This window comes from Scardinius erythrophthalmus (assembly GCF_964197995.2).
Source record: "Scardinius erythrophthalmus genome assembly, chromosome: 12".
Classification (NCBI taxonomy): domain Eukaryota; kingdom Metazoa; phylum Chordata; class Actinopteri; order Cypriniformes; family Leuciscidae; genus Scardinius; species Scardinius erythrophthalmus.
The window spans coordinates 17,148,253-17,172,170 of record NC_138232.1 but is presented as its reverse complement, the minus strand read 5'-3'; the positions used below and the strand labels follow the sequence as shown (position 1 = coordinate 17,172,170).

General features: G+C 37.3%; 1 protein-coding gene across 1 annotated transcript in view; it reads right to left on the bottom strand.

The window, feature by feature from the left end:
* pde4ba (phosphodiesterase 4B, cAMP-specific a) overlaps positions 1-23,624 on the bottom strand; it is a 159,387-nt gene extending 135,763 nt beyond the window's left edge. The window contains exon 1 of the mRNA XM_081381708.1: positions 23,213-23,624. The gene's annotated coding sequence lies outside the window, so the exon portion shown is untranslated. The remainder of the gene's footprint in view (positions 1-23,212) is intronic.
* Positions 23,625-23,918: the final 294 nt, after the last annotated feature.

Below are 23,918 nucleotides of genomic sequence, written 5' to 3'. Positions count from 1 at the left end.
TAATCGTACATTTATGTATGATTCACGTCGAACAATTTAATATAAAATCGCCACCTCGTAACATAGTTATGTTTTCCTGTGAAAGTCAGGCATTCATTATTAGGGCGTCACACATAACAAGTCGGATACATAACATGGAAGTCAAAACAACAATTAACCCAAATAACTACATCTGCACTCAAAATGCTGAAAATTGTTGATATAAATTGATATCACTTATTCATACATTTGAACGAAACTAAACGTTTTTACATAAAGCAAACCGAGTTCGGATGACTAACTTTACAGATTTTTCCTACATCAAACCATTAAAATGATTGAAATGCAGCATAAAAAAATTAAAATAACTTGCAAAATCATTCATCATAATTCACTACATATTTACTTTCTCTATATAGATTATACATATTATTTGACATTATCTATATTACAGATCAGTGTTTGACACTCCCCTTCCAACATCACAACAAGGCAACTTATGCATTATATACAGTTACACCTTGCAAGCTGCATGTACTGTATAATGTGAAACGTGCACCCTTGCCTTGATTGAAAAAATTAATCCGCAAGTAAAATAATGGGCACTACAAACACTGTGAACAACAAGCACTTCAGCATTATTTATGGTGACAATGTTATTCTGCCTCTCTGTCATTTCTAATAAGCACTTCTCTGTTTGAATAAGCACTGTGAGTGAGATGTCAGAGGTCAGCGCTGTCTGTGTGTCTTTAAGCATCTTTGCTCGTGTTCAGATGAGCAGAAGGAGAAATCTGCTTGTCAAGTTGTGATGTAACTAATACCATTTAGCTCCACCAGTACCAGGACCAAGCTTTCCACTCCCATTTCAATTGAAAATACATTCTCAACAGTCTTTTATGGGCACTATTTGTTTATAGCATACTAGTGATGTAGTACTCGAGTCCGGTCTCGAGACCCATTTCTGCTTTCTCGGACTCGACTCGGACTTGTTTTTACAAAGACTCGGTCTTGACTCAGACTCGACCCTTCAAAGACTCGGCCTTGACTCAGACTCGACCCTTCAAAGACTCGGTCTTGACTCGGACTCGGCATAGGCGGTCTCGTCCCCATCACTATAGCATACATTTAAGCTAAGCTTTTAAAAACTCACTGTGTATACTACAGTCTCTGGAATCACGGCATCCTGATATTTTGACGATTCAGAAAAGAAGAATCACTATCATGGCCAACAGCGATTTCAGTATGGAGATAAAAGTTAGGATATACAGTATTTCCATACTAAAGCACATGGTGAGGGTATATTAGCACTGTTTGTTGTTTGCTTTTGGAATCTGATAGAGTGCATGGCTCAGAAACATTGGTAGGCAATTTGTTTTAGAAACACTTTTTGTTATACTGGTTGAAACTCTCTTCACATCCTGATAGCAGTGGTTCAAATATTAAAACATGTACATATATTTTCTGCTGAAGTTTCAGGACCAAAAAATGTTCGTCCAATCATTGCATTTCACTTCCAGTCAACATATTTATTTCCATAACTCCGAACACCCTGCTCACGCAAACATCACACATCATCAGCGCGTTCCGTATAGGCTATGCAGAGTTGTAGACAAACAGCCCCAAAACCAAACTGCAGTCGCCTTTTACAGTTCCTCCTGAATCAAAACAATGAGCTTATGTAGTGCTAACAGCATGTCATAACAGTAATTATAAAATGGCAACCCTCGATGTTCTACCCGGAGCTGTTCACATCCTCAGACTCGGATTGATGCGTTTCTATGTCAACAATATCAACGCCGAAATGAATCTGCAGCAGTCAGGTGGTACAAGTAAGAGCTCTGTACGTTTTTTTGCGATCATTATTATTGTAATGTTATGTGCTTTGAGAAATTAGGTAATTTAACGCTGTAACACTTTGCAGAATCTTCTGTGTGCATTCATGTGTTTTGGAGGAGGTGAGGCTTTCGAGATGCTTTGAAGGGAGGGTGGGATCTCATACTTTCAAAGCTAACTTGCTATTGCTAGCCTCTCTGCAATTACCTTTAATAGACTGGTGCACTTCATGTGAAGAGCACTATTTGTGCGCCTCCAGTGTCTGGTAACAGACACCACAGCACTTATGACAGACGAGAAGTAAAGAAAATTGGCATTCCAGTGGTGAGCAGTAACTTCTTTAACCAAGATAAAGGTGATGTATTAAACTTCTATGACACTAAAGGCACCTTGCAAAATTACAAGAATAAAGCATATTTTCAAACAACCTTTCAAATGCCCCTTACATGCCCTTTCACCCATACCGCCTCTCCCAACTCAAATATCACAAGCACAGCTCTTGTCTGCATGTCTCAAGCAGGCTACTTTTAATAAAAGGTCCAGCATATTAGGAATACTTTTAGTTGTGTTGTAAGCAAACACTCTGTTCAGAGCAAACGCGGGCATCTTGCTTATAATAACGTTTCTGGACCAAGCGCATTTTTGACATGACGCGCCACGACTGTTTGAGACGGTCTACACTTGGACACATCAAAATAAACATTATAAACTAATACAATTTGTCTCTCTGAACGGGTGCATCGTGATATTTTAGCACATTGCATCACAATGGCCATTCACTTTGATGTTTTCATGACTTGTTTAATAAAAGGTCTAAATGCAGCAAATTTTGGTTTGCACTTCTAGAACCGAAGCTGAATGTGTTTTCCCATGTAACACATCAGCCATGGTCCCACACCGCCGGCTAAACAGCCTCTGGCTCAGCCTGCTACAATAGCCATGCCCAGCTGGAAAGAGATTGACGGATCTGAGCGGGCCGCTCTCAGTGTTTTGATGGTGCCTGGAGGCTCAATGTTTTTACTATTGAGGGAGACAAACCCATGAATGGCATAGTAATAGTAGACAATGAACAATAAACTCTTTTAAGAACGTATTTTAACATAAAATTTTTTAATTTTTTACACTTTTAAAGGTGGTATCAGTGATTTCAGGCCCAAAAATATTTTTATCACTTTCATCTAATCTTTCCTAACGATCCGCTAGCTGCCCGCCCCATAAGCATGCCCGTCAAAAAAACGCATCTCTGTAGGCAGCCTAGGCTCTGAGATCTGCACACAAAAACAAATGGTTTAGCCAAACACTCAAAACCAAAACAAATAGTGTTCCAACCAATCACCGACAGGGGGAGGGTGTTGTGAGGTTTTGTGCTCGTGCACGGCTGCACGCGAAGTCAGAGCTGAAGAAAAAGCTGGCTCAAAACCTCACAACACCCTCCCCCTGTCGGTGATTGGTTGGAACACTATTTGTTTTGGTTCTGAGTGTTTGGTTAAACCATTTGTTTTTGTGTGCAGATCTCAGAGCCTAGGCTGCCTACAGAGACGCGTTTTTTTGACGGCATGCTTATGGAGCGGGCAGCTAGCGGATCGTTAGGAAAGATTAGATGAATGTGATAAAAATATTTTTGGGCCTGAAATGACTGATACCACCTTTAACTTTAACAATCATTAATTTGAATGGAAATTGATTATTAATATTCCTGAAAACTGAAAATGGACAGCCCTAGTCATAATATTTCATATACACCTTATAGTAATATAAATACTAGGCCTACACGATTTGTTTGGAGGGTTTTTAGAAATTTTTTGTCACAGCTCTGAACAGGACTGAACTACTGAATACATACTTTTTTAATAAAATCCCCATTTTATTACAATATCTCTAAATTAAATTGGTGCGTGTATCAATTTTCTTCTTCTATGCAGCTGTGCCTTTTCTCCATGCCCAGCTGAGCCCTTTATTATAGGGATGCATTGATAGGATTTTTTTTGGCCGATACCGATTTCAACAAACAACTGGCCGATACCGATATTTGTCACTTGCATACAGTACTATACATTAGCTAGTTTATTTCTGCACCAAATTATTTTCACTGAACATGGATTGGATCCATTTAACATTCATCTGACCAACATTATAAGAGACAGGCACAAAGTAAGATAAAAAAATACTATAAGACAACATGACAACCTTCAGAGGTGATTTTTGTTCTCCAATATTTCTTTAATTTCATTTTTTTTGTGTGGTTTTTACTCCCTGGTAAGTTTCGAGGAAGAATTTTTGGTTGCATTCCCAGCTGAATTTGGACACTGTGTAAGTATGCAAGAGGGGAATACTTAAAGTGGCCTACTATTCATTGGCATTTTGCCATCATGTCAGATATGCTCCATTGACATAACAAGCCCTCGTTGACAGCTAATTGTAATGTGCTACGCAGGGTACACTCGCAACATCACTGACATCCATTGCCTTTGTAATGTTTCTTGCATTGTCTGCACGGACCTTGAATTTGTCTATTTTCCACATATCAAGCATGTGTGTGAACCCGTAAATTCTTGTGCGTGCAGCAATATTTTTTGCAATTTGAAATCTTTATCAATCCATTGCCCAGTGAGACTGAGCATACAGGTAGGGCTTACATCAGAGCTCCAAATGTCGGTTGTAAAACTGATGGCTGAAATATCAGTGGCCAAGAGCTTGTGTATATGCGCAGCTACAACATTGTACATGTCTGCCAGGCACACGTCTGAAAAATATCGCTGACTAGGTAGGGAGTAACGTGGCTCAAGGTGTTCAACAAGCCTCCAAATCCCCACGTCTTTAACGACGGAAAATGGCTGATCGTCCAGTGCGATAAATTCCATATTTTTTTGGGTAATGGCCTTTGCTTTGATGCTTTCTTGAGTAAACTTTTTTACTTTTTCAAATACCTGAGCCACAGAGGGTGTCGGAACACAGGGAGGCGGCAGTTTTTTCTTGGCAGCACTGAGGAACGCAGCATGCTGTTCAGGATGCTTTTTCAGGTGGCAGATTAAATTGGATGTGTTGAAATTCTTAGCCGTGCTACCCCCTATTGATATTTCTGATGAACACTCGTTGCAAATGGCGTTGCAAAATTATTTTTTGGTCTTTATCCGAGATTTTGAAAAAGGCCCAGACATTTTTACGAGACTCCTATTCAGCGCGCACTTCCCCACCCCCGATCCACAGCTGACAAACTATATTTTGTTTTGTATAGATTTCATTTTGTTTTGGTAAGTATTTAATTATTTTACCCACAGAAAAACTATGAATATGCAACAGACATGCAACTCATTGCCTTCAAGCAGTTAATTAATAAACCTTTTTCATGCTTTTGCCGATATGCAGATGGTTTTAAATTAATAAAAAATCGGCCGATAAATATCGGCGGCCGATAGATCGGTGCATCCCTACTTTATTATTATTCTAGATACTAACCTCCTATTTTTGGCTCAAAACAAAGTGAAGACTGGTAGTTAACCTAATGTGTAATTAGGTTAATTACCAATACTGTTGAAGGACTGAATATTTAACACTTTACTTAATTAGTTTCACTGTAACATAACCTTGCATAAAGAGGGTCAACAGAACTGAGCCTGATAACTGTGCAATGAGACTAAGTTGAATTCCTTTCATCATCTATGTAGTCAAGTCTCTACTTCCTATGGACAGACAAATCGATGTTATTTTGACATTAAAATGTTATTAGCATTTTTATTATATATTTATTTAACCTGAATATTGTGTATTATAAACTTCAAAGTGAAAATATGGAAGATAGGAACTAATTTTCCTTTCATTCATCTGAACACGAGCAGAAATGCTGAAAAGTGCAAGTAGTCACAGACAGACAGCATTCATGTTTACAGAAAGAATCATGCACATTTAGTTATGTTCCATTTAAAAGTTATTAAATGGTTTATCATGTTCTGTTAATGTTGTTAAAATAAAAAGCAAATATGTAATAATAAATGGCTATAATTACCTAAGAAATTGTATAACTTGGTCATTTAGTAGAGGGAGTAGGTGGTATCAGATAAGTGGTGATATTGCCTATATTTTTACTCTTTTCTAATAAATATTATCATTGCATGTACAAAACTCGACTTATACTGTTCCTATTATCTGTTTCTGCTTTACTCTTTTTTTTTTTTTTTTTTACTTCAAATGTAAGAAATTTTGACTTGTATTGTATCTATTAATTGGAAGCCGTGAAGCATGGCCTTCATAATGAATTTTAAAAAGGAAAACATACTGAGTATGACTCAACCCATTGAACTTAAAACATTCACAACTACATGTTGATAGAATGAATTGTATAAGCATGAATGCAGTTGAATGCAGTCAAACTTGAATCAGGTCAGGTTCTGTGATGTACCTTGAAGACCATTACAATGTCCAGTCAGTTTCAAACAGCAAACAATGACATGACAACTTTAAAACAGAAACACAGTATATCAGACGTGACGACTAGGCTAAGCGAATTCATTTTTCATCTAAAAATCTACCAGTTGAAATATACAAATGCTTTCTCATTCCTAGCTGGAAGGCTTAAAACACTCAAATATTCTTTACAGATTTTCTGACCCTGCTGTTAAGTGAGCTGAAAATGCATATTTAGACAAAGGTCCACTGCAGCTTTGATCTTTGTAGTGGTTCTCTCAGTAAGTTAGTAGGCTGAAATCTCACACTAGCCCTCAAACACTCTCTAATCCTTGGACATTTCTACACCTCTCTGGCCTATGGTATAAAAACTGAAAAAAGCATATTTAGAGTTGTACAATTCCTTTCCAATAAGTTAGAAGGTTGAAATTTCAGAGCAGGCCTCTCTCTATAGTTTTATTAGGCTACAAAGTATCTATATTGAGCTCTAAATTAAATTAAATTAAATTAAATTTGAATACTTTAAATTAAAATATGTATTACTTGGAAGTCTTGGAATTTATCTTTTCCTTTTCCTTTTAAATTTTAATTCACAACGGTTAGTAATGATGACCACCGGCATTGACCACAGAGACCACATTGTGTGGGCGATAGAAATTGTAAATATTCTCCTGCCAAACTTCATGTTATGATACATTTAATGTTTGTGTAAACTGTTAATTAATATTTTTTGAATTATTTATATATATTTATATTTTAAGAATAACTTTTAATCACTACACAACTTGGTCTCTGATAAAGAGATATCAGATAAAGAATATCTGATAAGATATCTTATTGATAAAGAATTGAATATGCCTCCCATGGTGCACTGAGAAGTGTCAGGAATCTGAAGTGCGGATTACTTAGTGGAAAACCAGGCATTAAGAAAAATGACTTTGAGCACAGTCAATAGAGCACACTCTTATCCTACGATTAAACATCCAGAGGCTAAAGTTCTACAGTATGTGCAAAGCTGATGTAGTCTCTGCCCCCAAATGACACCAACTTGTTAATTGACATCTAGTCATGCAAGTAATGCCTTTAGGGCTGTATTTAATTGCATTTCTGAATTTCTCTGCATATTGCATCTGTCATTAGCAGCTACTTGTACGTGTATATTTGTTGCAGCAGATAAAAGGTCAAACAAACATTGAAATAATTGTGTAAAAATTGCTCATATCATCCTGAACACTAAAAATGCTTGCTGACTGACTAGGGTTGAACAAACTCAGGGTTGCGAATTGAACATTTAAGCTCACATGTAGTCATTTTGTTCTACTTTATTTTATTAGTCATTTATGTTACCTTTATATATTTATTCGTTTAAACTCTGCGTAATAATAATTGATGAACTAAGATTGTACATGTGTGATCGATTAAGGGTATAATAATTACATAAATAATATCTAAATCATACAAATTTATTATTCTAAATAAGCATTACTAAAAGCCAGACGATTTTGACTTTAAAAATCATTTGCTATGTAGTGACCTTTAATTTGGAGTAGAAACAGGTGGGGTGACTTTATCGCATCAGACATGTGTCACTTTGCTCACAGCTGATTGGTCCAAGTTGCAACCTCTTCCCTGGAACATAACCTGGCCCCGACCAGGTTAGCCGTGGAGCGTAAGTTACTATGGCGATGAACACTGCTAAAAGCCAAACCACTTTCATGGTGCCTAAAACCCAGGGTTGGCACAAACTAAACTGAAACATACCTGGCTAGCCACCTAAACCGGCTTCATGGTATAGGCCAGAACACATAAATTAAAAATAGAAAAACACATGGCCTTTATCTGAGTTATAATAATAATGATAATAATAATAAACTTTACTTTATATAGCGCCTTCAAAGCAGCTTCTCAAGGTTTTACAAAGAATACAAGGAAAAAAAATACACATAGAAATACAAAGCGTACAAAACAACAACAACAACAACAACAACAAAAACCCACGCTGGAATACAAAATAGTTAAAACCATCAAGAAAATGTTAACCCCCAAAAATTTATTTTTAGATAAGATTTAAAAAAGTATGAGTTCTATGAGTCTCATCTACTATGAGTTCATCATAGGATGAGAAAGCCCAGTCCCCTACAGATCGCAAACATGTTTTACATGGAACAGCAAGTAAGCCAGCTTTAGAGGAGTGCAAATGACGCTTAGGAATATATAAAGTTAAAAGCGCAGACAGATACTGAGGGGCCTTATACTGTATATTTAAGCATAAGGATTTTAAAATCAATGCGGAACCTGACTGGGAGCCAGTGCAAGGACTTCAATGTTGGAGTGATGTGTTCATTTCTCCTGACACCAGTCAGGATCCTAGCAGCAGACTTTTGCACACACTGCAATTTGTTGAGTGTGGTTTTAGGAACCCCAGCAAGAAGTGCATTGCAGTGGTCAATGCAGGAAAAACAAAACTATATTGATAAGCCTTTCAGTCATAGGAAATAGATAGATAGCATGTTTTTATGAATACTTTTATCAGTACTTTTATCATTACAATTGAATAGTCTGACAGTAGTCACTGAGTGCTGCTGTCCATCAACATATTGTACAAGGTTTGTTTCTTTTGGTGACCAATTTAATTAAAAATAATAACTTGGAAGTGTGTATGCTCCTAAACAAAACATTTTGGACATTGAGAAAATAATCTATTTAAAGAGTTTTCCTTTTCCATATCTTGCTTCCATTGTTGTATTTTCATGTGTGGAGGGAAGGTCAGAACCTCACATCCGTTCTTCTCTCCATGCATTTATTAACACCTAGTCTGGTATCAACAAAGGCACAGGAAAGAGACACATGAAACATGAAACCAAATAAATACACGATTATGATCATATATGATGTGTCTACATTCTTTAAGCAGTCTCTGGTATTTCCCATAAACATATGTGCATTTGTTATCACAATGGTTAGCATAAGTAGCCTTTAGCATCGCATATAAATATATTTCTACCTCATTCTGTGATCAGAACACAATCGGAAGTTATTTCACAAACACTGGTGTCTGAAAGTAGGTTTTGAGCTGAAAATTGTTTTAAATGTCTTAAATTTTGAGGTTGGCTAGTAGCCTGGTATGATAATATAGGAAATGAGCAGCAGTGCTGACCCTCTCCTGACTCAGGTAAACTCTGCCTTTGTTCATGACCACTGCTCAAGCCCCAGTTACCCCAAGGTATTTGGTGGATCAAAAAAAACCCTGGCAGTTGGCCCCGATAAGGCCCAATCAAGCCCCAGAAGTGACAGTGTAAATGCGACTGGCCCCCACTAGCATGGTCGCCTTTGGCCCGACAGTGTAAACACGGCTATTGAAAGCACCAGACGGCGTTTCACCAGTCTGTCTGAAATCCTGCCCTGATCAGCTGGCCCCTATCTTCACAAAGACCTTCAACAGACCATTGGAGCTATGCAAAGTCCCTTCCTGCTTCAAATGCTCCACCATCACCCCATCCCAAAGAAACCCAAAATCACAGTACTGAATGACTACAGACCCGTTGCTGCATGTCAACATGTCCGTTAGTCAACATGGGACTGCACTACATCCTGTAACATCTCATCAGACATCATCTCATCTCATTTGTGGACTTCGGCTTGGCTTTTTAACACCATCATCCCAACACTCCTCCAGACCAAACTAAGCCAGCTCTCTGTTCCTAGCTCCATCTGTCAAGGTATCATCAGCTTTCAGACAGCTAGGCGACAGCTAGGCAACAGCTAGTGAGATTGGGAACCCCCCCCCCCCCCCCCAAGGGATGTGTGCTCTCCCCACTGCTCTTCTCCCTCAACACCATTGACTGCACTGCAAAAGACCCCTCTGTCAAGTTACTGAAGATTGCAGACGACATCACATTCATCGACCTCTGCTTTCAGACAGGAGGTTAAAGAGCTGTCTGTCTGGTGCAGTCACAACAACCTGGAGCTTAACACGCTCAAAACAGTGGAGATGATTGTGGACTTTAGGAGAAACCCCCCCAGCACTCCCCCCACTCACCATAATGAACAGCACTGTGGCAACAGTGGAGTCATTCAGGCTCCTAGTCACTACCATCTCTCAGGACTTGAAATGGGACACTCATATAGGCTCCATTGTGGAAAAAGGCCCAGCAGAGGTTGTTTTTCCTTCATCAGCTGAGAAAGTTGAATCTGCCACAGGAGCCGCTTCTGCGGTCACAGAGTCTGTCCTCTGCACTGTTACTGTCTGATTCGGCTGGGCCACCAAATCAGACCTGAGAAGACTACAGTACAGAGGATAGTCCGGACTGCTGGAAGAATCATCGCTACACCCCTTCCCACTCTCCAAGAACTGTACTCATCCAGATTGAGTAAAAGAGCTGGTAAAAATCACTCTGGACACCTAACATCTAGGCCACTTCCTCTTTGAACTGTTGCCATCTGGTCATAAGAGCACTGTACACTATTTATACTCATATTTATACCATACCTCTTATTCACATTCCCTTGCATTGTATATAATAAACCTGTACATAAATATATTGTCTATTTTGTATTTCTATATATTTATTTGTATTAAATTATTTTATTTTTATTATCTGACTTATTATCCGCTGTAATTCTGTGTGTACACTGGAAGCTTCTGTCACCAAGACAAATTCCTTGTATGTGTAAGCATACTTGCCAATAAAGCTCATTCTGATTCTGATTCTGAAGTAAAAGTTCAGCGGATGCAGCTGATTTCAAAAGGCAAAGTGGTAACACACTTTAGATTTGGGAACACTATTCACTAGTTGCTTATTAGCATGCATATTACTATAGGCTGCTTATTAGTACTTACTATTAAGCACAAGCTTATTCTGCATGACCAGATCCCTTAACCCTTCCTCATGCCTAAACATAACCACTACAACAACTACCTCACTAACTACCAATAAGCAGTAGGAGTTTATTGAGGGAAAACTCCTAGTTAATAGGAGTTAGTTCATTTATTTTCAGTAATCTAAAGTGTTACCGACAAAGCTTTAGCTTTTATGAGTTCATAGAGCTGCCAAGCTGAATTGAAATATTATGGCTGCTGTTTTAATCTCATTCCAAAATCATTCCAAAGAAAGATTACGCAAAGTCAAAAGCATTTATTATACTATAAATACTTTTTTTGTGTGTGTGCATATGTGCATGTTTGTGTAGGCATGTGTTTGTGGGTGGTTGACAAGGCACGGTTATTTAAATGTCCAGAATTTTAAAATGAACATCATTATGAGCATATGGTGTGACAGAATGGTTTCTCTCAGATTTATGCTGAAATAAATACTATGGAAATAAATCCCAATTTAGGCCTAAAATATCTTAAAGGAACATAAAGTGTTAAACACAAGTCAAGCTCTATCGACGCCATCTGTGCTCTGCTGTCAATTAGCGAAAATAATGTCACCTCGCCAATGTTGTCTATGGAAAATGTTCCCATTCAATAATAAGGTTTAGCTGGTCAGTGGCAATAATAAATCAACACAAACTGAAGATTAATGGATGAGTGTTAGATTCACCAGCGTTAAAATGCTTCTCACAATAAATAAAAATAAACCCGCTGAGGATTATTAAGATGAAGATGAATAGAAGAATAAGGCATTATTCACAATTATCCCTTACAGATGAGAGACAGAGAGAGAAAAAAACCTTTTTATATATTTATATCTCAATATATTTATGTCTGTCTATCTATGTATCTAACAATCCTTTTAATTATCAAATAAAAAAACTATTTAAAATCATTGTGATATTCACATATTAATTTTATATAGCTGAAATTATTGTGTATACTGTGAATATTCACATCTTGCTTCAAATATAGCACAAAGAAAGAAGACTGTTGCCTCTGTGTGTAATGGAAAGAAAATAGCCAGACATCATCCCAGAGGAGACCATTTCTGGGGTTTATACGCCACTGTGGAAGCCTTTCTGTCAGTGATTTGATTCTCTTTTTCATTCTCTCCCAACTTCTGTCACTTCTGTCTTCTTAAGTTTCGGTGAAAAACACAGCCAGTTATCTTTTTGTCCAGCCATTTCATGTAATCTCTCTCACATGCTTCCATTGTTTCTAGCCCAATTTCCTTCTCTCATCCTCCCACTCTCCGTTTCCATCCGTCACCATCTCTCATTATTTACAGAGAAAGTGCACGGAGAAACGTAAAAGCAGAGACACGGCAAACAGAAGGTCCCTGGAGCAGCACTTGTTCTGCAACAAATATTCTGAGATCATTACCTTTGAGCCAGCTCCTCCAGCAATTTGAAGTCACCGGTGGCTGGGAAGAGGACAAGGTGTTTTGAAACTATGCTTTCCAACTAATTACAAGGTGTTTTCTGAGAATCCTCCCAAGTGGCATTGTCTATCAACCATCCATTTTACTGCCTCCCACCTGCTCTTTCAAATCCTAGTATTTCTGCGCCTTTCATCACATGTGCTTTTTTAATCCTGTTTTCTATTAAACTTACCAACGTTTCATCTCATGTACTGGTGAACACCAGATGGTGCAAGTTGGCATATCTGACAGTATGAAGAAAAAAATAATAATTTAATACAACAATTCTTGTTCCATCATAGCAGGGGTCTTCAACAGGGGGTCTGCGAGCGGTACTAAAAGGGGTCTGCCAATTATTTCTTTCGTGAAGAAATTAAAAAATATATCAAGTTAACTTCAATCACAGCTTAAGTTTAACATTTTTATTGTCCTGCCAATATCAAGTAAAATTGGAATGTAATGTACAAGTATGTGACTCTGTACATCAATAATAATTACTGATTTGTGTAAAAATTATTGGTAACACTTTAGTATGGGGAACACATTTACTATTAACTACAACTTTTGCCTCAATAAACTCCTAATTTACTGCGTATTAATAGTTAGTAAAGTAGTATTTTTAGCGTTTAAGTTTAGGAATTGGGTTGGATTAAGGGATGTAGAATATGGTCATGCAGAATAAGGCATTAATATGTGCTTTATAAGTACTAATAAACAGCCAATATCCTAGTAATATACATACTAATAAGCAACTTATTAGAGAGAATTGAACCCTAAAATAAAGTGTTACCAAATTATTATATTACATTATATTTGATACAACAGCTTGTTCTGGTTCTCGAATTTGATTGGCTGAAAGCCTTTTCCAGCCATGCATATTCTACCAGTATCACCACTGGAACCGTTTCACCGTTTGTATCACTCCGCTTGCAGAATTTCTCAGAGCAAGTGTCATGGCTGACGAGGAAATCCATCCATATTTTTACAAATACTACTGTTGTTGTGTCACAGAATAGTTTTTTAGACGAGAATGTAGTTATTTAGACCTCAAATATGCGACTTGTATATAAACAGTGCCTATTTTCGGAGATGTGAGCTCTAGACCGTCAGCCGCTTTTCAGCGCTCAAGTACCCACCGAGAACACCTTGATCTAAGCCATTCCTTTGGGAATTTGCTTATATGGAATCTCTTATATGGTTTAAACATGAGGTATAATTCAAAATGAATTATACCTCAGGGTCTTTTTTGGTGTTACTTGTTCCGGGCAAATCGATTTTCGTAAGGGCAAAGTTAAGTTTCATAACTTTGTATTTTTATTAAACTGAAATCCTGTACCATAAGGGCTGCTTTTGAACTTTTGACTGAACTATTTTCTTATGTTTATTTCCTATTGTAACTTATTTTACTTTTATAATGGTTAATATTGTTTATTTAAATATTATTTTTCAATACATAATATTTTATATAAATAACATGTTGTATTTCAGTGAAAGTTACATTATTGCTCCATTAGATGGTAGAAAAGACTATCTTTATGAGTGAGTCAGTAGCAGAGACTTTTATACTGAAAGTGACTGAAACAAGGTTGTAAACAAGGACGTTGTTTTTACTTTAAACAACACCTTATAAGAGACATCTTAACTTGCACTGACTAGAGACATCATGGGAAATCCCCTTAATTGTTAAAATGACAAAGACAAAGATATCACTTTCCTCAGCGGACATTCAAACTGATGTTGTGATTATGAATGTAAGATTGACCTGAAGATTATCAGATGAAGAAAAGGACTCACTTAGTCGATCTCTCTCATAAAACTCTACTCTACACAATACAATAAGCTTCAATTAAGTGACTCAATGTTCCTCCATTACTAGTTCTAAAGTGATGTTTAGAATTAGTAACGGAGGTTTGGGCTCAACTGTTAAACTGTCAATTTGAGATTAGAATCCGTGGCGGAAGGAAGTATTTCCGCACAAAATAGCTCTGTTGTTGTTCCTTATTTATTTACACACTTGTGCCGTCAAGCTGTTGTATAAACGCAATATCACACACGTAGATGTGAGCTATGGCTCTAGATCACTACAGCTGTAGAGTGATACAGATATTTCTTTGTGTGATATTGCTCACTGCATGCAAGAGGGTATCCCTGCTCTATACAGTGCACTACTCCAAGTTTTTGGATTGAAAATCTTTAAAACACACACACACACACACACACACACACACACACACACACACACACACACACACACACACACACACATTCACGTCACTATATGACAAACCCAAAACAATAGCCTGACAACATCATGAAATATTCAACAAAACTAGGGCACGATTTCCATAGACAGCTCCAAATGACACACTAGGTACACCTGGGAACAGCATGCCAAGCTGTTAGTTCTTCCCAGCAATTGACATTGTGATATAGTGAATTGGCTGGCAGAGAAGCATTCAACATCTGGCCCAGCAGAACCTGAGCAGCATTGGCTTGATTTTGGGCACAGTCTCACAGGAACATATGCTTTGGGTTCAGACACACATTCAAACACTTAAACAAAGAAATTTAAATGAAAAACCATTCTCACAACAGCCACCAGCACTATGCGTATTCATAAAAAAGGAATGCTGTGTAACAAATCCTAGTTCAGCCAGCGTTCAGATCAAATATGCTGTCACAAGAGAATAAACATGAGGGTCACAAAGGCTTTAACTGTTTTTGCAACAAATTTTAGTGGATGGTATTCAATGCAGACTTAGTTTGTCAGTTAAGGTTTGGTTTGTACTGCATAGTTGGCACATTTTTAATATCCTAGACAAAATTGCATAGAGACATATACAGTATATAGTGTTCACACTCTTATGACCAGCTCTCTTAGGTTGTACAGTACATTAAACAGCAATGTACTTTTGTTCAGGTTTGTATCTCAAAGAGGTGCTAGAAATATGAGGCCTAAAATATCTAAGATTGCACTTTATTTTACAGTACATGTACTTACAGTGTACCTAAGAAAATACTGGGTAATATAAGGTAACTACAGGGGTTAAGGTTAGGTTTAGGGGTAGGTTCAGGGTTATTACTTATTACCCATATTGTAATTACTGTAATAAGTGCATTGTATACATGGGGAACAGGACTGTAAAATAAAGCGCTACCTATTAAAGTATCCTTTGTACATTGAGCCAATATATTTTTATGTCTCTTATAATAAACAAAATTCTATATATTGTTCAAAAGTTTGGGGTCAGGAAGACAAAAAATCATACTTTTATTCAGCAAGGGTGTATTTAATTGATCAAATGTGACAGTATTTATAATGTTTTAAGATAAAAAAAAAGATAGAGATTTCTATTTCAAATAAATGTTGCTCTTTTGAACTTCCTATATTCATCAAAGAATCCTGGTGGAAAATGCATCACAGTTTCCACAAAAATATTAAGCAGCACACATTGTTTTCAACATTGATTACAATCAGCATATTAGAATGATTCCATTGTTTCAGCATATTAGAATGATTTCTGAAGGATCATGTGACACTGAAGACAGTGGTAAAAATGTTTATAATTTAAATATTAAAATAGAAAATAATTATTTTAAATTGTAATAATACATTTTTACTATAGTTTTGATCAAATAAATGCAGCATTGTTGCACATAATAGTCTTATCTTATCTTATAAAATATTTCAATGTGTGTGTGTGTGTGTGTGTGTGTGTGTGTGTGTGTGTGTGCGTGCGTGCGTGCGTGCGTGCGTGCGTGCGTGTGTGCGTGTGTGTTTATTTTATTTTATTTAGTATATTCAGTGTCTGTGGCCATCCAGAGCCCATGTATGACTAATGGAAATTTTATTTTTATAAAATCTGTACCATCACAATTCCCAAATAAACCATCTAGGAGCAGCTTTCTCATTCTATAATCTATTAAAGGTTATAATAGCAGAACTGAAACCATATAAATTCTCAAAGGCCACACATGCAGGCATCAAATGGAGCAGCTTGGCCAGTCTCATCATGATGTATTAGCTCCTTCCAGACACCCTGTGGAAAAAACAGGTTTCCTCTCTCCGCACACACACACACACACACCCACACACACACCCACACACACACACACACACACACACACACACACACACACACACACACACACACACACACACACACACACACAATGAGCCTATAAGTCACCACAGAGTAAAACATGACACAGCCGCTATACACCATACTATGCGCCCTCCTCCATTTTCTCTATGATTAAAAAGCTAAGTGGATGGATTTTGGACTCAGTTAATTGTCCACATAAAGGATCTGAAGCTTTAATTGAATATACTGTTTACTATTTTCATCCTGCTGTCTCCTTAAGACCTGACTGATTTAACTACAGACCTTCATTGTAAACAAAGCATGTTTTAGAAACCAATCCCTGCTGCCATTTGACTGTGAATTTTTTGTCTTTAACATCCACCTTGGTCGTTTTAGTTTCATAATATTCTCGGCGCCACGGATTATATTTTCTTAGGCTTTAGCTCAATTGTGCACATCTCTGCTTCACTCTGCATTTATAGTTTTCTAACAAAGATGATTTAAGCCAAAGCGCAAACCTAGGATTTTATTTTAATTTTTAATCTGAATAATTGGTGCCCTAATTCAGAGGCTGCAAAACCATAGTGAATACAGATTCTTTTGCTTGTTAAAATACTTCCATGCATTAAAATCTAAAGAGATAATCTGACTCTCCATGGGATCTGAAGCTGCGATAACCACAAATCATCTCAACAGCAGCTTTTCAAATCACTGTCACTGTTAATGCCATGTTGAATCAGGTCAAGCTGGCACTGTGCACTGTGTTCTTACAAAAGAAATCTGTCAATTGATCGGATATGAATGTCATGAACATTCAACACAAACACTAAGCTCAGTGACTCTCAACTAAAAACCACTTTAATCGATAGCAACGAACCACATTATTATTGCAGAGTTTGTAATGCTGCTTTTTGAGCCTATACAGGGATAATTTATGGTGGTTTATTAAAAGCTATAAAAATATATTTAATTAAATCAATTAAAATGTGGAATGGATCCTTTTCACAGACTGATTACGCATTTTAATGGTCATCAGCATCGTAAATCCTGCACAGTTATATATTATTTTATTTTTTTATGTTCATAAATAACACGATACTTAGTATTATATTACGTCTGCATCAAATTACAGAATAATAGTTAACGCTGCTGTGAGGGTGTTTCTAATACAGTGGCTATGGGAGTGACGGTAAAGACATCTTTCTCTCTTCTGACTATTATCAATCTCTCTCTCTCTATTTATTTTCTGTTTTTGAAAGTTGTGAAAACACTGGTGTTGAGTTTTAACATATGTATCATAACATACACAAAAAAGATATATTTAATGTATTCTCTCATTCACCGCTATAGAATTTTACCCAACTATGATGACTTTCGCATCTGAGAAACCAGGAAATGTGAAAAGGGTCAACTGATTTCAGAAAGAAATTCACATAACACATAAATGTCAGTTGAGACATGCAAAACATTCTCTTCAATACAAGCTTAAAAATGCATAAAAACATAAATAACATAGCATAAAAGCATAAAGAACATATCATACAACATAAAGTATCTATACCATATGGCATATGCAATCATGCCCACTTACTATTGAGCAAGTCCTGCATTTATAATATTACCAGTCAAAACTATATATTAAATGAGTTGCATATTGCCCTAAAGATAGGATTGCATAAGAGCTTCAGTGGGCAAATAAAATAGATTAATCTTGACGTGAAGAATGATCCAATCATTCTGTCTAGAGTAGACTAATGAAAATGCCACTCAAACAGGGGCAAATTCACAGTTGACAAAATGCATCTACTTATCTCATCAAAAGTGAATAAAACTCAGCCTTTTATAGATTTATTGAACTGTGTTACATAAAACTGAGTGGACAGGGGCCAATGCTGAAAAATATCTCCTGGCTAATATGCTATTCCCAAGGTCTCATGCAAAAGACACAACACTTGGTTCGCCACATCTAGAAAATAAAATAGGCTAAATAAAACAAGCAATTGCGATGACAAGATATGAGACAATGTTCTAAGCCTATTTTTTCCAACAAACACCAACAATAATGGAAACTGGATTATATTATGTCTTGCTAAAGACCATCAAGTATTTTTGTATAGATGCAAAAAGCTCCAATCTACAGAGAACATGCAGAAAAGAAAGTATGTTACCGTGACTGTATATTTAGAAGAGTGATAGTGGCTTGCGAGAGGAAATGTCTGTTTTTTCACTGTTATGCAAATAAGCAGAACAAAAAATGTTGAAATAGCCATTTCAGTTTGCTAAAACCTTGCAACCACAACCATGAAAGTTTGCACAACATCATCAGTTAATGTGCTCTTCCTTCCTTGAGGCTTATCAGGCTGTTTGCAATCGAAACTCATTGACTGAAACATTCATTTTGTAATTTCTCTGTCATCGTTTACCCTTTCAGTAATTTTTTTGAAAAAAAGTTCTGTGGTCTAAGACAACAAATTTTAGCATGTTACTAAAAAACGAAAAAAGCAGGACATGGACATACTGGGCCCTATCTTGCACCCAGCGCAATTGACTTTGTACACCGACGCATGTATCATTCCTATTTTGCACCCGCGCAAAGCGCGCTTTTCCCTCCACAGAAGCACGTCGCTAAACTAGGGAATGAACTTGCGCTCCCTGGGCGGTTCAGCGCAAAAAAGGAGGCGTGTTCCAGCGCAAACGTTCCTTCATGCTATTTTGCAGGTTTAGAAAACAATTGCGCCACTAACCAGGAAAAAATAGTTTAAAGTCAGTGGCGCGTTGCGCATGTTATTCATATGCTATTTTAAGGGCGCATGCTTGGCCATAATCAATGTAGCGTGTGCACAACGCGCATACACTTTGATTCTCTCATCTACACAGAAGCAGCAGTTTTCATTTTTGCAAATCATACATTATTACGATAGATAGATAGATAGATAGATAGATAGATAGATAGATAGATAGATAGATAGATAGATAGATAGATAGATAGATAGATAGATAGATAGACAATTTATTATAAAAGCATAAATCTAGCTTACACGTTTACCCAAATTATCATACGCCTTTTTAACCGAAGTTAATTTGGGTGGGTTTCTCCATCCTCAACGTCCCTGACGAGAGCGTTGCTCTCCTTGGCTGTGAACCGCTCCTGGCGCGCGCCTGGCAAATCCGCCGTTATAATAGGAATCCGCTTTAGAACAAACGCGTCTACTCTTAAAGGGAATGTGAGATGACGCTCTGATTGGTTTATTTCACGTTACGCCCAAACCACACCTATGAATAATGAAACTGCTTCAGACCAACCCATTTTAGATTTGCGCCTGGCGCAAGAGTCATTTATCCTGCCCGGAAAATAGCAACAGCGCCAAGACCCGCCCACAAAGTTACTTGCGCTTTGCGCTTTGACACTTGCGTTTCAGATCGTTAAAATAGGGCCCTGTGTCTGCAAGTTCATTCTTCAATAGCAGCAAATTTCATATTCTGTGCATTTTTCACATTTGAAACCTGTGCTAAAGAAATAACAGGCATGCAAAGTTTCATAACTATTAACTTTGTGGTCACGAAGTAAAAAAAAAAAAGAATACTAAAAGATGAGGAGGAGGGAGGGTCGAGCTAGCCTCCGTTTTGTTTGACAATACTTTGAACGTCAACAAGAAGTGACGTCACCCAACATCGCTTAGAACACCTTTAATATCACTTCCCATGTTAAATGTGAGTATAGAGATACTGGTGGCTCCAAGTCCTGCGAAATTTGAGGGCACTCTTTATATCCATCTTCATGCATATGCAAACAGACTCAGAATCAAACGCTATAATTAATGTCACACTGAGCCTCCTCTCACTGGCCCATGGCCAGGCTCACAATAGGAGTGCATGGCAATGAGGAGGTGCATGAGAGCTGCTGGCATAGTGCAATGAGACGCACCTGCTGCTTTTTGAACCTTATCACCACTGCCTAAACCCCTCCACCTCAATCTCTGCACCAGTTCTGGCCCATTGGTGGAAGGTGTCAGGAGTTAACAAGTCTGATCAGCCTGTCGGGCACAAGGAACGCCAATTCACGTTAATTCTGACTGCGCATAAAGAGCTTGTCCTTGAGGTCCAAAGTAGCAAAACTTAACTGGGAGGCCACTTAAACAATGACCACCTGGCCCTACTCTTCTGGATCAACCCATCCCTTCTGTCTTGAACATTGGATATCACCATATACCTGACTTTTGGCCACCCTCAGAAGACTCTTCCTTTATATTTGTATTTTTGACCAAGAAAAAGAATTTCTGAAGCATGAAACTGTGTCTGTCTTTAATCCCTGCCACACAGTCTACAAGAAACTAATCTCAAGAATAGAGAGGTTTATTCAGTATTCTAGATAATTCTTTTAACAATGGACTGAAATACTGAAAAGTATGGTTTTAATTAGCCAAAGTGAACAAACAATCAGGGAGATTGATAACAACTGTCATATGCTACGGTCTGACAGATTATCCTACTGTGTAACTGAGGTTCTGCACCAACAATTATACATGAGAAATCATAGCACACCGTACAAACTTCAAGAAAAGGCCTAGGATATCTGCTAAGGAAAGCAAACTAGCTAAGCCTGTTACAAATACCTCATAACATAGATGCACAAGCTCACAACACACATTCAGTTGAGTGGGAGATCAAATCCCCACACTCACACAAATACAGACTTTCTTGCAAGTCAGGCATTGAATGTGTTATCCTTGTATGAAATGTATCAGGCAAACCCTTTATCCTGTGTCACTGAGGGTCCATCTGTTCAACCAAGGTATGATTGATTGTCCGTGAGATCATCACAGCAAACATGCTTGTCTCAACAGGGCAAGTAATTATGAGGAAAGCCTCAGAATAGGAGAAAAGCCAAGTAGCATTAGGAGGCCAAATAAAATCACATATTATCTTTCTCATAAGCACTCTCCTTCTCTGTCGTTTTGTAAGATATTTAATGCATCAATGGTTTCTAGTATGTGGAATATTCTGACTTAAAATAACAATAGTCACTTAAAAAAAAAAAAAAAAAAAAAAAAAAACCTTAGAGCAATGTGTATAATAAGAGACATCAAAAATGGTTTTAAAAACTGTCAAAAATCACCTAAATCGATCTTAAATTTTTCTGTTATTCTAGAAAAAAATATTTGCTATAGTTATGCCTGATATGGGCCTAGAAAATATATGTGTCATATTAATAAGGAGCCTCTGGACTCATGTGAACAGTGATAATAGTTTAATTGAAATGTTATTATTTCATCAAGATTGACTACAGTTGGTTAAAGAATCTACACTGAGAACTAAATTGGACCTATAACAGCTCCCTGTGGAACACCATGCTATGATAAGAGTTTATCAGACTTGTTTGCTAATTCTGATTCAATTCTGTTTGAAAGATTCCTGGATACTGCTAAACCGAAGGGCTTTTTTTTACACATGAGCAGAAAATATGCAAATATCTTACATGTCAGCAATACAGTCACATTGTCAATTATGCATGGTGCAGATAATGTGTGACATACATGTGACAGGATTGAAGGGGGAAAGGAGAATTATTCAAGACACAAAAGTCTAATGGGGTCATAATATTTACTACAGAAAAAAAACATGGAAATATAATGTGGTTGTGTGAAGATTTCATTTTGCATGGATTAGATTAAACTAAATCTGACATAAACATTTCTGGTGCATCAGATTAATTGAGGAAATAAAAAAAACATGCATTTTATATTGTGCATTTTACTGTCACAAACTTCCACCTAGCTCAAATATGTCATTTTACTTTACTTGCATAATACAACCTAGTTCATAATATAATAGGCTATAGTAGGCTAGCCTAAATCACTCTATATAATGGTTTGCCACATGAGCAATATTGCTTTTGTACTAATTACTAGGCTACTTGCTACTTTTTTTAGATGGTTAATAGAACATTCAAAAGCAACGTTCCCATGATACTTTGCAAAATGATGCAATACAGAAAAAAAATCCTTTAATGTTTTCTCTAACGTTCACATAACCAAGAAAAAACGTTTGTGAAATATTTTTAAAAAATTATATATATATAGATTTTTGAACGTTCAGAAATAAAGTTCGGGAACGTTAGCAAACCGTTCTTGTAACATTTATTTTATCAGTGGAGTTCTTTTTCTTTTTTTTTTTATTCCCCGCCTTATCGCTGGCTGCCTTTCCATTCTATAGTAGCCTAGGAATTAACTCTTTTGATTCCGAACTAACACTTGGTTACAAAACACTACAGTGTGCTGCTGTAGCCTACAAACGGAGACAGAATCATACATTTCTAAGAACGTTACTCAAAAAGTACCCATATCATCTATGGAAACCTATTTTTTATAGTTGTTGTAAATGAAAAACCGCTGTTGTGAGCGTTAGAATCAAATCTAGCAGAGCAACTTAATCAGAGATCGCTGAATAATCCTGATGAACAGCCCTCAGCATCCCAACTGAGAATCCGGAGATGAAAACACACACTCCGTTTTCAAAATATAGCCTAACACTCTAATATCAAAAATAAAGGCAGCAGTGTAGAGGCTAATGAACAGAACAAAAGCAGGAACAAGCATCTGAAAATAACATTCTCACCTCAAATACGGATCCACTTTATTGCACGTGGGAGACAAAAGAGGCACAAAAGGATCCCGTTTTAAACTCGTGATCTGTTACACGAGTGATGTGCCGTTGTGTTTTTGTGTGTATAACCCATGGGGTGGACCAGAACCGTCAATGAATAAGAACCAGCATCTTCTGTCCCGGTATCGAAACCCGCTCCGCTTCTGTCCTTCAACGCTGTCAGTCTCAAACAGTCTGAACTAGTACACGGGGTCCGTACAGAAACGAGCAATCCAACTACAATAATAATAATAATAATAACAAAAAAGATGCTGGTAATGTATTCGGTTTTTGTCTCGCTTTGGCAAGATGCAGGCGGTTTTCACGCGCACCAGGCTTGCGCTTTCGTTCTAGGGGCTGAGCGTTCACTGTGCCTGTTAAAAGCAGAGGAGGATCTCCAATACGAGAGCGCTTATATACACTGAGACGTGGGATGCGTGTGATTAAGTCACTCGATGGGGGGATGAATGCTCAATCTATTGCATTTATTTTATGGTCGTCTCCAGGCATTGGTTCAAATAGAACATTTGTCCTTGAGTCATTACCACAGCCATGGCTGAGACTGGGGATAGTGTCACTTTTTACGACAGTTAATGTTTTTTTCAGGGTGAGCTGCTTCTGAAAGTCAGTTTTATTTCAGATGCATACATTTAAGCCTTGCGTGCAGCAACAACAACAA